This window comes from Balaenoptera borealis, assembly GCF_965194805.1.
Source record: "Balaenoptera borealis genome assembly, chromosome: 3".
In the NCBI taxonomy this organism is placed as follows: Eukaryota; Metazoa; Chordata; class Mammalia; order Artiodactyla; family Balaenopteridae; genus Balaenoptera; species Balaenoptera borealis.
Genome location: NC_138866.1, coordinates 131,411,853 through 131,426,486, shown reverse-complemented (window position 1 = coordinate 131,426,486; position 14,634 = coordinate 131,411,853). Strand labels below are relative to the sequence as shown.

Here is a 14,634-nt window from a genome sequence, read left to right as displayed (position 1 = left end):
TTGTTTCTGATGAAAATCTGTCCTTACCCCTTACACTGGTGTCTGGTTTGTTATCTTTGACACTGGATTCAAGTGCAGCAAGCCTGCCCACCGCACTCGCACCAGTGACCCCACTGACCTGCCCTTTTCCTCTCTGAGGTTTTGGAGTGGGAGTTGGTTCTGCTTTGTTTGTTTTCCTGAGTTTCAGTCTCTTTGCATGTAGCCACCAGGGTCAGCCCAGTCTAGCAACCTACCCTGTCTGGAGATCATAATTGTGAGGCCCGTCACAGGCGGGCCTCAGTCCCTGCCCCCAGCAATGGTCACAGGCTTCTCACCCCTTATCCAGTCTCCTCTTTGGTCCCAGCCGACTTTGCCTGCCCTGTGATTTACACTGATTCTCTCTACACTGTTCAGATGTTCTCAAAAGGACCCACCCTTCTCTTTACCCTCTTCCTAACAACTGGAGTTTTGACTAGAATCCAGTGTTATTTTGCCCTTCACAGTGACCGCCGGTCCCTGTGCTGGCCCTGCACCAGCCTTGACACTGGCCCTGGTGTCAGATACCCACAGGTCCACCCACCCCTGCTCAGAGCCAGGCCCCTGGGACACTGGCAGTGAGTATATCTGGCGACCCCACCCAGGGTGCTCCAGTGACCCTTTGAAATATAGTAATAATGCACCAGAGTTTACTGAGCACCTTCTAGGCACCAGCACTGAGTCTAGAGCTAAAGATTGTCTCACTTGATTCCCCAAAGTCCTGCGGGGTGTGGGGGACGGGCGGGGAGGGAATGTGCTTCTCTGTGTTTCATAGACGGGCAAGAGAGTCCATAAGAGATGAGCTATTTCCTGAAGACCATAGAGCAGCATTGCTGGGTTGTGGGGGGAATCCCTCACTGAAGGACTGTCCTCAGAGATAACCCCTCGGCATGTGTGGCCACCACAGTGGATCCACCTAGTGCCGGATTCCTCTTGAGCTGAAGGAAACTTCTCTCAAGCTTCCTTGATGTGCTGGGCCTCTCACACCCTGTATTTGCTTCCCATCATGGGAGAACAAACTACCGCACACTTAGCCACTCAAAACAACACCTACTGATTATCTCTTGGCTTTGGTGGACCAGGGCTCTGAACACGGTTAGCAGGTCCTCTGCTCAGTGTGTCACCAGGCTGAGATGAAGGTGTCGGCGTGGACCATGGTCTTGTCTGGGGCTGGGGTTCTCTTCCAAGCTCCCTGGTTCTCAGCAGAACTCAGCTCCTTGTGGCTGTAAGACGGAGATCTGCACACTCTTGTGGGCTGTCAACCTGGGTCACCTAGAGGTCACTCTCAGGTCCAAGTCATGTGGCCCCTCCAGTCAAAACATGCAGTCAAATTCTCCAGGGCCAGCAGGAGGGCTTCATTCTTTTTTATGGACTCACCTGATTAGGTCACGCCCACCCAGAGTGGCCCCCTTTTGATTAACTCGGAGTGAGCTGATTACATTTGCAAAGGCCCTTCATGCCGCATCATGTGATCTGTGCTAGTCACAGGTGCAGGGTGAAAGCTCATCCCATGCGCAGCCCCTGTTCAACGGGAGGGCATTATGCAGAGCATGCACCGGGGGGAAGGGGCCAAGGCTGACTATGGATCCTCATTCCCTCTCAGGCCCCTCAGAGCAGTGAATCACTCCCACTTGAAAACAGGGCCAGTCACATGGGTGTTCAGCTGTTGTAGGAACTCAGGAGGCTGTGTGGCCACCATGTGACAACTGGTGACAGAGGGAGGAGCAAGTCTGCAAGTCAAAGGGTGCACCCCTCCTGCCCTACCTGTCATCCCACCAGCCTGCCCTCTGCCCCATCCCGAGATTCCTGCAGCTTGGGCATGAGTCGCTGGCTGTGAGAGTGGAAGTTTGTCTGGACAAATGAGGACTGTGCTCCACCTTGGCCCCAGCCATGCCGAACGCACTCTCCTCCCCACTCAGCATGGAAGACTGTATCCGTTTCCCCCTCCTGTCAAGCTACACACCAGATGGGGCACAGGAAAGGCAGATTTCCTGAGACCAGAGAGAGAGAACAGGAGCTCCTGCAATAGGTATGGAAATGTAGATGCCAGAGGGAGCTGCTCAGCGAGATTTGAGTCCTGTCTGCTGTTCAACGAGAGCCCAGTAGAACCGTGCCAAATGTGATTGAATATTCCTATCCAGAGCCTCCCAGCCACCTCCAAGACAGCATGCAAGTTTAATCCATCATTTTTATTAAGCAATGTCTGCATGTGGCAAAGGAAGAAATCCACGTGGTTCAGCAGGACCCTCAATCAAAGTCAGAGTCTTTCTTCTCTCCCTCTGGTCACACTCCAAGGGGTGACCACTGGCCAAGGTCGCTGGTTTCAGGTCTTCAGAGGGCTCTCCCTTTATGTCCTTTTTCTCTAAATCCTCAGAGATTTCCTCAATGTCAGCTTCCAGGTCTGCAAATTTGTATTCAGCCATCCCCCCTTTATTATCCCGCCCTTCCCTTTGACTCATATTTTATTTACAATGTTTCTAAATTCCAGGAACACGTTCACATTCTCCCGGGCTCCTTTTTCATAGGAATTCTTTGTCATTTTAAAGCTGTGTCTTCCTATAGTGTGTATATATGCATTCTACATGTATGTATATGCAATATGCATGTATATGTAACGTGCATACATTATTATTATAATATATGTATATGTAATCATGTGTGATTTATGCCTTGATTTTCTGTATATTACATATTTTCTATGTATGTAGATATGTGTATTACATATAATACATTATATATAATATGCTATGTACATGCAATATTTGTACAACAACATACACACATGCACTCAATTAATAGTTACATCCAATTAACTTTCCTCCAGATCTTTGGCTTCTCTCTTCTCCAGAGTCAGCTTGTTCACTCGCTCTTTCTCTTTGGTTGGTAGTTTTCCTCACCTGTGGGTTTTCTCCTTTGAAGAGAGGCCTTCAGGGTTAGTACAGGCAGTAGGGGAGAGGGCAGAGCTCCCAGGCAGGCAGGCCAGCCAAAGGTGCCGGTCACAGGCTGCTGGAGCCTTGTTCCGAAAGGGCTGATCTTTGCCCTCACCGAGAGCCCATCAGGACCAAGGTCTCAGCCAAGGGCCTCATGCCTCGTGTTGTTTAGGAGCAAAGGGTAGAAAATAAGGACACAACACTGCCAGTGACCCCATGTAGTGATTCACTGGATCTTGCCTTTATGCCAAAAGACCCCAGCTTGTCCGTCCAGTCTGGCGGAGACAACCCCTGCTGACCTTTGGCTATTCAGATCCTAGTTTTATCCCTTCCTGCTCAGTCAGACCCACCTGCATTATATCTCTCAAGACTTCCTCAAAATTCACAACCCACCGATGTCTCCTTTCCCATGTTCCTGCATCCACGTATTTTCTTACTTTTCAAAAGTATCTTTCCTGTCTACCTGGAGAAGGGGTAGTGCTGCCTGGGCCACATCTGCATTGCCGTCGTGATCGCATCCTGCCACGGTTGCAACCGTCTCCTCTTGCCATCCACCCTGTCTCCTAAGACCTGGGATTTGGGCATTGTCTGAGGGATGGGCACCCTCTTGCAGTCAGTGTGTGGGACTGCCATGCTTTCTCCAGGGAAGAAGAACCCCCCAGCCCCACTTTCAGATACTCTGATTCAGTAGGTTAGGTTGGAGCTCAAGACTTAAAAAGGGCACCTGGTCATCTGATGCCAGGGCTTGGACTAACTTCTGGGAACAGGTCTATCCTGGAGCCGGGTGGTCCAGGTTTGACATTCCTCCATCATTTATTGGACTTGGGAAATTCAGTCCCACTCTCCAAGCTGTAAGAAGGAGGGAATAGTGGCCCCTCCCTCATGGTTTGACTGGATAAGTAAGTGGTAAAATGCAGCAGAGGACAGAGCACAGCAGGAGGAAACCCCAGAGGTTCTGACAGGTGTACCCCAGCTCCTGCTCATGTGTGGGAGGGGGCTTCAGTTGGTGACCCTGGGCTGGAGCCTCTGGAGTGGTGGAGTTCAAGCTGTACCACTTATGCAATGTCTTCGTAAGCCAGTGGAGTGTGGAGGTCAATCGAGTTCTTCACAAAGGGACTCAGGCTTGATGCCACTTGGATCCTCCTGACAGCTTTCCCAGGTTGTTCTGACCCCTCCTTGGATGGCGGGAATTTGGCTGTCAATCCTTTCAGTGGGCAGAATACCCACCTCTCACGCCCTCAGATAATTTGCAATTGCTAATCTACCATTATGAGGAAAACTCGCCAGGTGTGTTAGAACTATACCCAATTTAAATGAAAGGGCAGAGTGGCTATTCAGTCTTTGATCTCATTGGCCGATTGTTTGGGTGGAGTGGCTGCTGCATGTGGTGTGCATCACCACTCATTCAGGTCAGTGTGCGCATGTGCTTGTCTAAGTGCCTTAGTGTAATAAGGAAGAACAAATCTGACTCCTTATTTGATTTGTTTCTTTTACCTTAACCTTTGTATTCTATTGCTTTTGCTACAAATTAATCACTAAAAGAATGTTGCCTATTTCCTGAAATATACAGGATAGCCCATTCTCAAGTCTATGATCTTTAATGATTTAACACTTTTCCATTCATACAGAGATAAAAAGTTGCAGAACAGAGAAAACATTTGTCTTGTTGTAGGTTTACAAGAACATTGTGACTTGACCTACCTGGACACCTGCAAGGACAAAGGATTCCAACACCAAGAAGTTTGCAACAACCAACCACACCCCTCCCTCACCTTGCCTTTAAAAATGCTTTGCTGAAACTCTTCGGGGAGTCCAGGGTTTGTGGGGCATGAACCCGTTCTCCTTGCATAGCCCTGCAAAACCCTTCTCTGCTCCAAACTCCAACATTTCGGTTTGTTTGGCCTCACTGTGTATCACGTAACATTAACAGGATGGTGTGCCCTAGATGGTACCTCACTTGTATTCAGAACCAAGTAATTTTCGTTAAATACCTGTTCTTGGTAATAAACCCCTCATTTTCTGTGAGGAACAAACAAAAAGCTACAGTGTTACTAACACTCATCTACAATTAGCATGTTCATCATGAAGCAGACTTGGATAATAATCCCAAAGATTTTGAAGTAACCCCTGAATGCTGAATACAAAATTGAGGCCATACACAGAACCGATCTTACTCTACTTTGGAAAGATGAGAAGACATCAACTGGTGATAAATCAAGTGATTAAGATGAAATGGAAAAAGTTTTCCTTTCTGATCTAACATGAATGTCAGTGGTTGGAAAAGGAAGCTGATTTGGTGGGTCAGAGTTCATCTTGATAAATTTCAAAGGAAAAGAATGACCTTGATTTAAATTGTTGGTACATAGCTCTTCAAAAGAGAAAGGAGTTTATTTCAAAATACACCCTTCTTTTTTGATCCTGCCATGGAGCTGAAAGATAACAAAATGGATGTCGATTTAAAGAATGTCTACTCTGGAAAACATGATTTTATCAGAGACAGGGAAGAAGAAGGGAAAGAGGAAGGAAAAAGGAAACTCACGCTGAGCACAGTGGTTCTGAGAATCAAGATTATTTCCTTCTGGCACAAATGCAGAAACGTGATTATGAAGAAACTAGAATAAGATGTAACTCTTTGTTTCTAATTCATGTTTGCGGTTATTGCATTTCATATTCTAATGAAATTTTAAGGAAAATTAAGTTTTCCATTTCTCTTTTTCAAATCCTATGACCTCCCCCTGTCCCCGCCCCAAGTGAGTCTGCACTGTGAACGAAGCAGGGTTCCACCAGGAACACCAGGGCATCCTCCTCAGACCACAGAGCCCAGGGGTGCCAGCATAGCCCAGTCCCCTGTGCCATGCATGAGGCCCCTTGGGGTTGGCTCTGGTTTTGCAGGTGATGGGCACCCTCACCAGCCTCTGTCGACCACTGAGCTCTCCTGCCCCACAGGCCCTGAGGCTGAGAGTGAGACAGGGGAGGCTACCCCCACAGGAGAGTTTTGGTGTAACTTGAGTGCCAATACTGAAGGCTTTCCAGAACTCTTTTTCAATAGAAACCAGCTTCTCAGTATTTCTGTCTTTTGTGCCTATATACACACTTTGGCTGTTGATTTAGAGTGAAGCTTCCTCACTCTGTTATATTGTTTTCTAATCTTCACTACCACTCACTGGACTCAGTCTCCAAGAGCTACTGGCTCTCCTATCCTTGCATTGTTCTCTTGATCTATTGGTACAATGTTTCTTACACATAATAATAGTAATAATAATAATGCTCCTTCAAATACAACAATATATAAAAATAACTATATACCATGACCAAGTGCGATTTATCCCAGGTATTCAAGGTTGGTTCAACATTTGAAAATCAATTACTTCATCAAATCAACAGTTGAAAGAAGAAAAGTCACATGATCATATCAATAGATGCAGAAATAGCATTTGACAAACTTCAACACCTATTCATGATAAGAACTCTCAGCAAACTAGGAATAGAGAAAAACTTCTGCAATTGGATGAACATCTAACAAAAAACCTACCACTAATATCATACTTTGTGGTGAGAAACTCAAAGCTTTCCCACTGAGATGAGGAACAAGGCAAGGTTGTTCCCTCTCACCATGTTTTCCAACAACACACTAGAGGTCCTAGCTAATGCAATAATACAAGAAAATAAAAGGCATGCAGACTGGGAAGAAGAAATAAAACTGTCTTTCTTTGCAGATGACATTACTGTCTATGTGGAAATTCTGACAGAATTGAGAAAAACACTCCTGGAATAATAAGTGATTAGAGCAAGTTTGCAGGACACAAGGTTAACATACAAAAGTCAATTGCTCTCCTATATACTAGCAATGACCAAGTGGAATTTGAGATAATAATAGTCTTTTGTGATCATTTTGATTTGAATTCCTAATGCATGAATTAAGATGCATCTTTTCTTCATTTTTTAATCGTGGCATTCCATCTTTCTGTTTTCGTTAGCTGTTCTCTGCTCCATCCTGTCTTCCTGTTCAGGCCAGGAGCCAGAGGGTACAGGGGACGAGCAGGTCTGCTCTCCTTCTCATCCCACTCCCACAGAGAGCAGCACATCAGTCAGCAGAAACTACACACAGTGCTTACTTAGTCACTGCTGTCCTGGGAAAGAGTTCCAAGTAAGGCAGTAATTTACTTATTACAGTTTTTAATGAAATGTATGCTTTTATGATCAATAAGTAGAAGATCTGAAAGTTAAATGCAGTGAATGCTTATAGTCTGAAGCACCATATTTTCTCCTAGGAGAGCAAGGGATTAAAAAGGCCATTTTTTTCCCTCTAAATCTACAGGAACAAAAAATGGACTCCTTCTGGGGAAAAAAGGACCCTGAGAGTTTTAAGGTATAAAAGATGACATTTCTATAGAAGAATGCCATTTTTTATCATATTAAAACAGAGAATTAGGATTTATTGTGGAAAAAAAAACAACTGTCTTTGCACCTGGATCAGCTCACACATTCTGTTATTATTAGGGCCCAATTCTCTAGAATTGCTACATTATTGTAAAGAACCCAAGTCAGATATAAATTTACTCATTTCACTTTCTTTTAAAGAAGTCCAGACTAAGTTTTCCTACTTTGAGAATGTACCATGTTAACTTTGGGTATGAGACTCAAAGGACCCTGAATTGTTGGAGACATTTTAAATATTGTTTTTAACTAAAACAATTAAGAATCACTTATTACTCTAAAATTAACCACATCCAAACCCTAATTCTCCCTATGGATATTAACCATGTTGCTGATGTCTCCTCCCTGCCCCAAGCTTTCAGAAATTCACAATGACCACAGGTGTGCACATGCCAAATGTCTTGCGTTCTCCATCTTCTGAGTCCAGCCCTCATTTCCAATCTCATTTCATGCTGTGCCCGTGGTACCCCTGTGCCCCCATATTCTCCTACCTCAACCCCAACAACATTTGCTCCAGCACCAAGGAGTCATCACTATTTCCCAAACATACCACATGCCCCTTGGCTTCTGGTCTTTACACACTTTCTTCCCCTGTCTGGGTCTCTCTTTTACAACACAGCCCCTTACAGCTACTGGAATCCAATCATTCTTCAAAGCCAATCACAAAGGCCACCATCTTGTCAAAGACTTCCAATTCCAAATGAATATCCTCTTCTTGTATTCCCCCTGGGAACCTGGGATTCTACTCCAGCCTTCCCCACAGCCATCTGTTTGATTTAATCAAGCACTTTATATATTGGCCTCTGGCACATGTTTAGGTAACTTTCTCTCAGATGGTCTCTACCCTTTAGTAACTTAAGGGTTCTTCTTGTGCTGTGGTAATTGGTGTTCATTCTTCTTCACAAGATTGTGAGCTTACTGAGAGCAGAGACTCCTCTCCTTAGCTTTGTTCCTGGGTTATTGATCAAAGTCAAAGGAAGCCAGTGTAACTATACACTTCCAGGTGGCTGCTCACAGCACCTGTGGGATGGCAGACACCTTGCCTTCAGAAATGATCCAGCAATAAAAGAAGACCTGAATGTACAAGTTGATTATAATGTCCATGTGGAAAGATAAAACAAGTAAGAATAGTCCGAAAAACTCTGGAAGAAAATAATAGGGGAGGAAACTATCCCTACCTGATAATAAAATATATTATAAACCTTCCTTCATAAAAGTAGTGTGGTATTGGAAAATGAAAGGACAGCAGGCCAATTAAACAGTATAAAGTCCTGAAACAGAACTAAGGACATATGGAGATAGAGAATATTATAAAAATGACTTCATAAGTCAGTAAGTAGAAGAATTCTCAAACAAATGTTGTTGGGACAACTGGATAGCTATTTAGACAAGTAAAATTGGATCCATGCCTCACTCTCTACACTAGACTATATTACACATGTAACAGAAATTTAAATGTAGAGTTTTGAAAATATCTAAGTTCTAGAAGAGAACAAGAGTAAACCTCTTTATTACCTGGAGTAAGAAAACCTCCCTAATTATGACTCAAAATTCAAAATGTAGAAGCAATGAACGAAAATACCAACAATCTGTAAAAAAATTAGGCAAGATATAGAGAGAGTTCACAGGGGAAGAAAAAGTGAAAATAGCTCTTAACCATATGAAAAGATGACCAACCTCACTCAATATAGGAAAAGCACAGGGGAGTGGGGGGCGGGGGTGAAATGGGTGAAGGGGGGCAATAGGCACAAACTTCTGGTTATAAAATAAGTCCTGGGAGTATAATATACAGCATGATGACTGTGCAATACTGTATTGCATATTTGAAAGTTGCTAAAGAATATATCTTAAAATTTCCCATCACAAGAAAAAAAATTGTAATTATATGTGGTGATGGATGTTAATTAGACTTATTGTGGTGATCATTTCATAATGTGTACAAATATCAAATCATTATGTTATGCAGCTGAAACTAACTAATGTTATATGTCGACTATATCTCAATTTTTTAAAAAAAGGATTTGGGAAAGACTTGCAAATTACATATTTTGAGATACATGTTATTAATAAGGTTTGAACTCTAGATAGTTGAGTTAAAATAACTAATGTCAATATTATTTAGATTGAAATACATGTTGACATTCAAGTTCAATTTTCACTTATATCATCAAGTTGTATTCATCTACAAGAGATATCATGTTCAGCATGTAAAAATGATTCATTACAATGAATTAGGACAACTGAAAAATGCAACTCTAAAATTATACTGAATATATTATATAATCTTTCTTCAAACCAAGAGATTTACTTTCAAATAGAAGGAAAAACATTTTTGTAGACTATTCTGATTGTTCTGATTCTTACCTAAGCAGGAGTGGTTCTAACAGGAGTGGCTAAGATTAGACATACATACCACAGGTATCTTTACCACCCTCCCACCCGCCCCAAAGCAGACATCACTAGTTGATTAGCTGATCATGGAACATTTAATTTTGTCGAGTCTGGATTCAGTTGCAGAACGTTTTTCATCCTAGTACTTAAGTCAGTGCCAACAATTCATCCCTTAGCACCTATTGCCATTCTCTGCCTTTGCAAAAACAATCTTTAAATCAGAGTAGAAGAAAACATAAATGGTCAGTGTAAGAGCGTTTAAGGCCTCATAATTCTGAACAAACGAAAAAAATAGGAGAAATACAAATTAAAACTAAATTGGTGGAAAACAACAAGGTCCTACTGTATAGCACAGAGAACTATATTCAATATCCTATGATAGGGACTTCCCTGGTGGCACAGTGGTTAAGAATCCGCCTGCTAATGAAGGGGACACAGGTTCGATCCCTGGTCTGAGAAGATCCCACATGCCACAGAGCAAATAAGCCCATGTGCCACAACTGTTGAAGCCCGTGCACCTAGAGCCCATGCTCCGCCACAAGAGAAGTCTCTGCAACGAGAAGTCCGTGCGCCGCAATGAAGAGTAGCCCCTGCTCGACGCAAACAGAGAAAGCCCGCGCACAGCAACAAAGACCCAAAACAACCAAAAATAAATAAATTAATTAAAAAATACAAAAAAAAATCCTATGATAAACCATAATGGAAAAGAATATTAAAATAAAAGAACGTATATATGTATAACTGAATCACTTTGCTGTATAGCAGCAGTTAACACAACATTGTAAATCAACTCTATTTCAATTTTTTAAAAAAAGAAAATCAAAAAAATAGTAAACTGAGATACCATTTCTCACCTACCACGTTGACAAAATTACAAAAGATTGACAAAAAACTGCTGGAGAGACAATGAGGAAGCAGGCACTCTCAAATATTCGGGGTGTAATGCAACACAGGAAAATTTGGCAATGTGGAGAAAAACGACATGTATATTTACTCTTTGACCCTACAATCACACTTCTTGGAATCTAGCTTAAAGACACACTTGCAAAAATGTGAAAAGATGTAGACAAAAGAGTATTCATTGCAGCAAAGGACCAGAAACAGCCCACATGTCAAAGTAGCAGAAACTGATTGCACTATGTATACCCTGAAATGGTAAAAAGGAAGGAGGGCTCTGGGCAGTGGCTGTGTTAGGGTTGTTGTGTTATTCTCTTGACTTTTGTATTTATTTTTTTAAAAAATTTATCATAAAATCTTAAATACTACCCCTATCTTTCCCCCGAGATTAGCCATGGAGGAAAGTCAGTAGACAACTTTTCTATTATTAAAGCAAGAACCTGAAGGTGGCCCATGCCTGTTTCAGGAGCTTACCTTCTATTTGGGGAGTATTAGATGGTTCTAAAGTTTGAAAAGCATTGCTGTATAAGACTTATGCCTGACTATATTACAGAGAAATATTTTGTTGCCATCACAATTCTTTTCCACTCTTCAACTTTCTGAGTCTGGTGGCCCTTCAGGCTTCCATAGGCTGCCTCCCCTTCAGCTGGCTTCATCCCTGGCTGCCTGCATGCAACCACGTGAATGTTGTTGCTATAGCTTGAGATATCTCTTGCCTTCTCAGTACTTCACAGCCTCCAAGTCTCTCTTTCTGTGTCCCTAGGTGGCACTGCTCATGGGACAAGGGTGTCAGAAATTCAGCAGGACTGTTAGATGTCATGTCACAGCCAAACAAACATCCCACTCCTGTGGCACTAGAAAGCAACCTTATAAATAGGTAAAGCAAACTAAACGAGATTGTGTTTATAAATAAAAAGTGCTATGGAAATTGTTAACTGCTAATCAGATGGGAGGTATGTTACATAAAAATGCCAGCCACATAGTTTCACCATCCCAAGACTTTTAATCCCTATAAAGTCTGGCTTGCCTCAGAGCTTGGTCCACCCAACTTGTAACCGGTATGAATAAACATTTCCATTCTAGCCTAAACACATCTCCCTTATGCTGCCTAATCCTTTATTTCCTTCCCCAACTCAGGAGAAGTACATTGAAGGTAACAATTTTATCATCCTATAGAAATTTCCCATCTAATTCATTAAAAAAATATCTTGGTACTAGATGAACTGGCACACGCTTCTCTGCATTTAAGATATAAGAAAGATTTTGAAGGTGTAATAAAATCTGCTTTCCTCCACCCAAGATCAAAGCTCTTCACACTCAGTGCCCAGGACTGTGGGGCAGCAGGTAACCTTGCTGGTCATTTGGTCCAAGTTCCTGGTTGATCTCAACCTCTTGGAGGTTGGTTAACTCAGAGGATACCAAGCCTGGGGTCTTCCTACATGGCAATCTCTGTAGCAATCTCTCAGGACAAACTCTACCTTCATACATGGAAGGGTCATCATGGGCACAGAGAAGGGCAGGGGCAAGGAGGTGGTTCAAGATATATGACAAACACCTTTCTAATCCTTCCCACTGCTGCTTTCTCACACCTGCCTCATTTTGTCGGACCCATGGCTGCCCACAAAATCCTTCCCTCCTTTCCTCGCACCTGGATAATTACTTCCTGTCTTCCCCTCTCTGACATATATTCTACCCTCCATACCTTTGCTTTTATCTTTCCATATTGTCACCAGGAAAACTCTTTAAAATACAGCTTCAAAATCAAAATCCTTCCGTATTCAAAATTATTTAAGAACTGTGAAGTATCAATTTCCCCCATCAGATGAGCAAAAGTGGACAGATGAATAGTATCTTGGGAATTCCCTTGCGGTCAAGTGGTTAGAACCCTGCACTTTCACTGCCATGGGCCCAGTTTCGATCTCTGGTCGGGGAACTAAGATCTTGCAAGCCACATGGTGCAGCCAAAAAAAAAAAAAAAAAAAAGAATGGTATCTTGTTGGTGTGAATAGGGGGAAATCAGCTCACTCCACACAGTGGTATAACATTTTGGAAGGTCTGTGTCTATCTAAATTCAAATGCACGTTTTTGTTTTTTTTTAACTGAGAAACCAGTTCTAGGAATCTAATTTATATGAATTGTTCAGCTTGTAAATAAAGGTGTGATGTATGTTTCTGGTGACATTGTTTACAATAGGAAACTGTTAAAGATGACTTACATGCTTATGAATATGTAAATAGTCAAGAATGTTTGGGGAATATGTTGCCAGAGAACATAACAGAACTACCGCAAAAGGTAAGGTGGACCTGCAGGTCCTGCAGAGAAAGGGCTCCCATCTCACAGTCTCAGTGTCACAAGATGAGCAAAGACACAAGATAAATCACATGACCACCATTTACATAAGAGAAAACTCAATTAAGTCCTTTTGTCGGGACCAAACACCAAACCATTAAGATGTCTCTTCCCTTTATATAATAATAATTTTTCAAAACTATAAAATAAGCGTAAGTCCAACAAAGTTCTGATTTTTCTCCTCATTCTGAAAGTCTCATTTTGTTGCCGGTGCACCAACTTCATTGTTAACTCACTGCTCAGAGATTGAGTGGCGATTCTGCGAGAAAGTGTAAAGGAGGCTTGCAGTTTTTATTCTGTAGTTTTCTGTATTGTTGGAATGTTTATAATAGGCTTATGATCATACACTTCTTTTGAAATTCAGCTACATGTATATTTCCAAGAGTTCTGTGCAGGTTTCACTTATATCTCAGCACCTCCCCACCACCCCTCCACCCTGGGGGTGTCATCACATCAGATTTCTGACCAACCTCAGAGACAGTCTTCAGAGTAGTGGCTGGGCTCCTCTTCACACTTCTGCCCCTGACCATCATCCCTCTCCCTGCAGACTTGGACCCTGACTCACACCTCTTTCTCATTCTAAAAGACAAAGAAGAGCCATGATTTTGTCTTAAAGAATGAGTGATACACTGAAGCCACCACCCCCACAAATGGAAAGGATATGTATTTTGAAAACAAAAATGTAGCAGACTAAGGCTGAAAACTATCAGCACTGGAATTACCAAAGAAGTACAGCAGTTAGATGGGAAACAAAAAGATAAGCAAAGGAGAACTCAGGTTTCTAAAACTTGAAACAGTAAGCATTAGGAAGTGTTAAGTACAAACTAGAAATTAGGTATTTAAGAGAATCCGATTAATGTATTGAAAAATGTACCAAAAGAAAGAAAGAAAGCGTGTACCAAAGCCAGTTTCAAAGCATCAAAAGAAAGAAGTTAGCTGAGGAATCAACAGTGAGCAAAACAAGAGAGCAGATAGTGCCTGTAAGAATGAAAGCCATTTGGAAAAATGGTTACTAGTCATAAAAATGCAAATTAAGGCAAGGAAGTGCAATTTTATAACTAATAAGTTAAAATATATATGATGATAAAAATCCCGGGCTTTTGAGCTCCATGGAAGCTGGCTCCCTAAAGTGTATGTATGTAGGCCCCATACCCTTTCCCCTACACAAGAAACACTTCCCCAAGTGAGACAGAGCTCCCAGCCGCTGGCATGGAAGAGGGAAATTGGGCAAGACTTTGAGTGGGAAGGGAACAGAACAAGGGCCTGGGAGAAAGGGCATGGGTGAGCTTTGAATGTCCCACCTCACTGGTCTTGTCCCATTGCCCCATGTTTCTCCACCCTTCCCCACCCTGCCCCCTGCCCTGCCACATTCTCTGCCTTTCTTTATGGATGGAGAGGAGCAAACCATTTATGTCCTAACAAATACCTGCCTGGTGAGATAATATGTTGATATTAACCAAGGTTAATGTTAATTTTCTCATGTCCCTTTTCCCATTTCAGCAGCAACCTGGAAACTCTTGTCTTACCAGCTCAGGAACAGTGGCCAGAAGGGCAACAAAGACCTAGCACTTGTGTTCTCCAAACAGACTTCTGTGGCAGAGAAAACCAGCTGAGA

General features: G+C 42.6%; 1 long non-coding RNA gene across 1 annotated transcript; it reads left to right on the top strand.

Annotated features, from left to right (window-relative positions):
- Window positions 1–765: 765 nt before the first annotated feature.
- LOC309625555 lies at window positions 766–13,047 on the top strand. Its single transcript, XR_014242594.1, has 2 exons — window positions 766–1,282; window positions 2,068–13,047. It is a non-coding gene; the product is annotated as an uncharacterized lncRNA (long non-coding RNA).
- The last annotated feature ends 1,587 nt before the right edge of the window (window positions 13,048–14,634 follow it).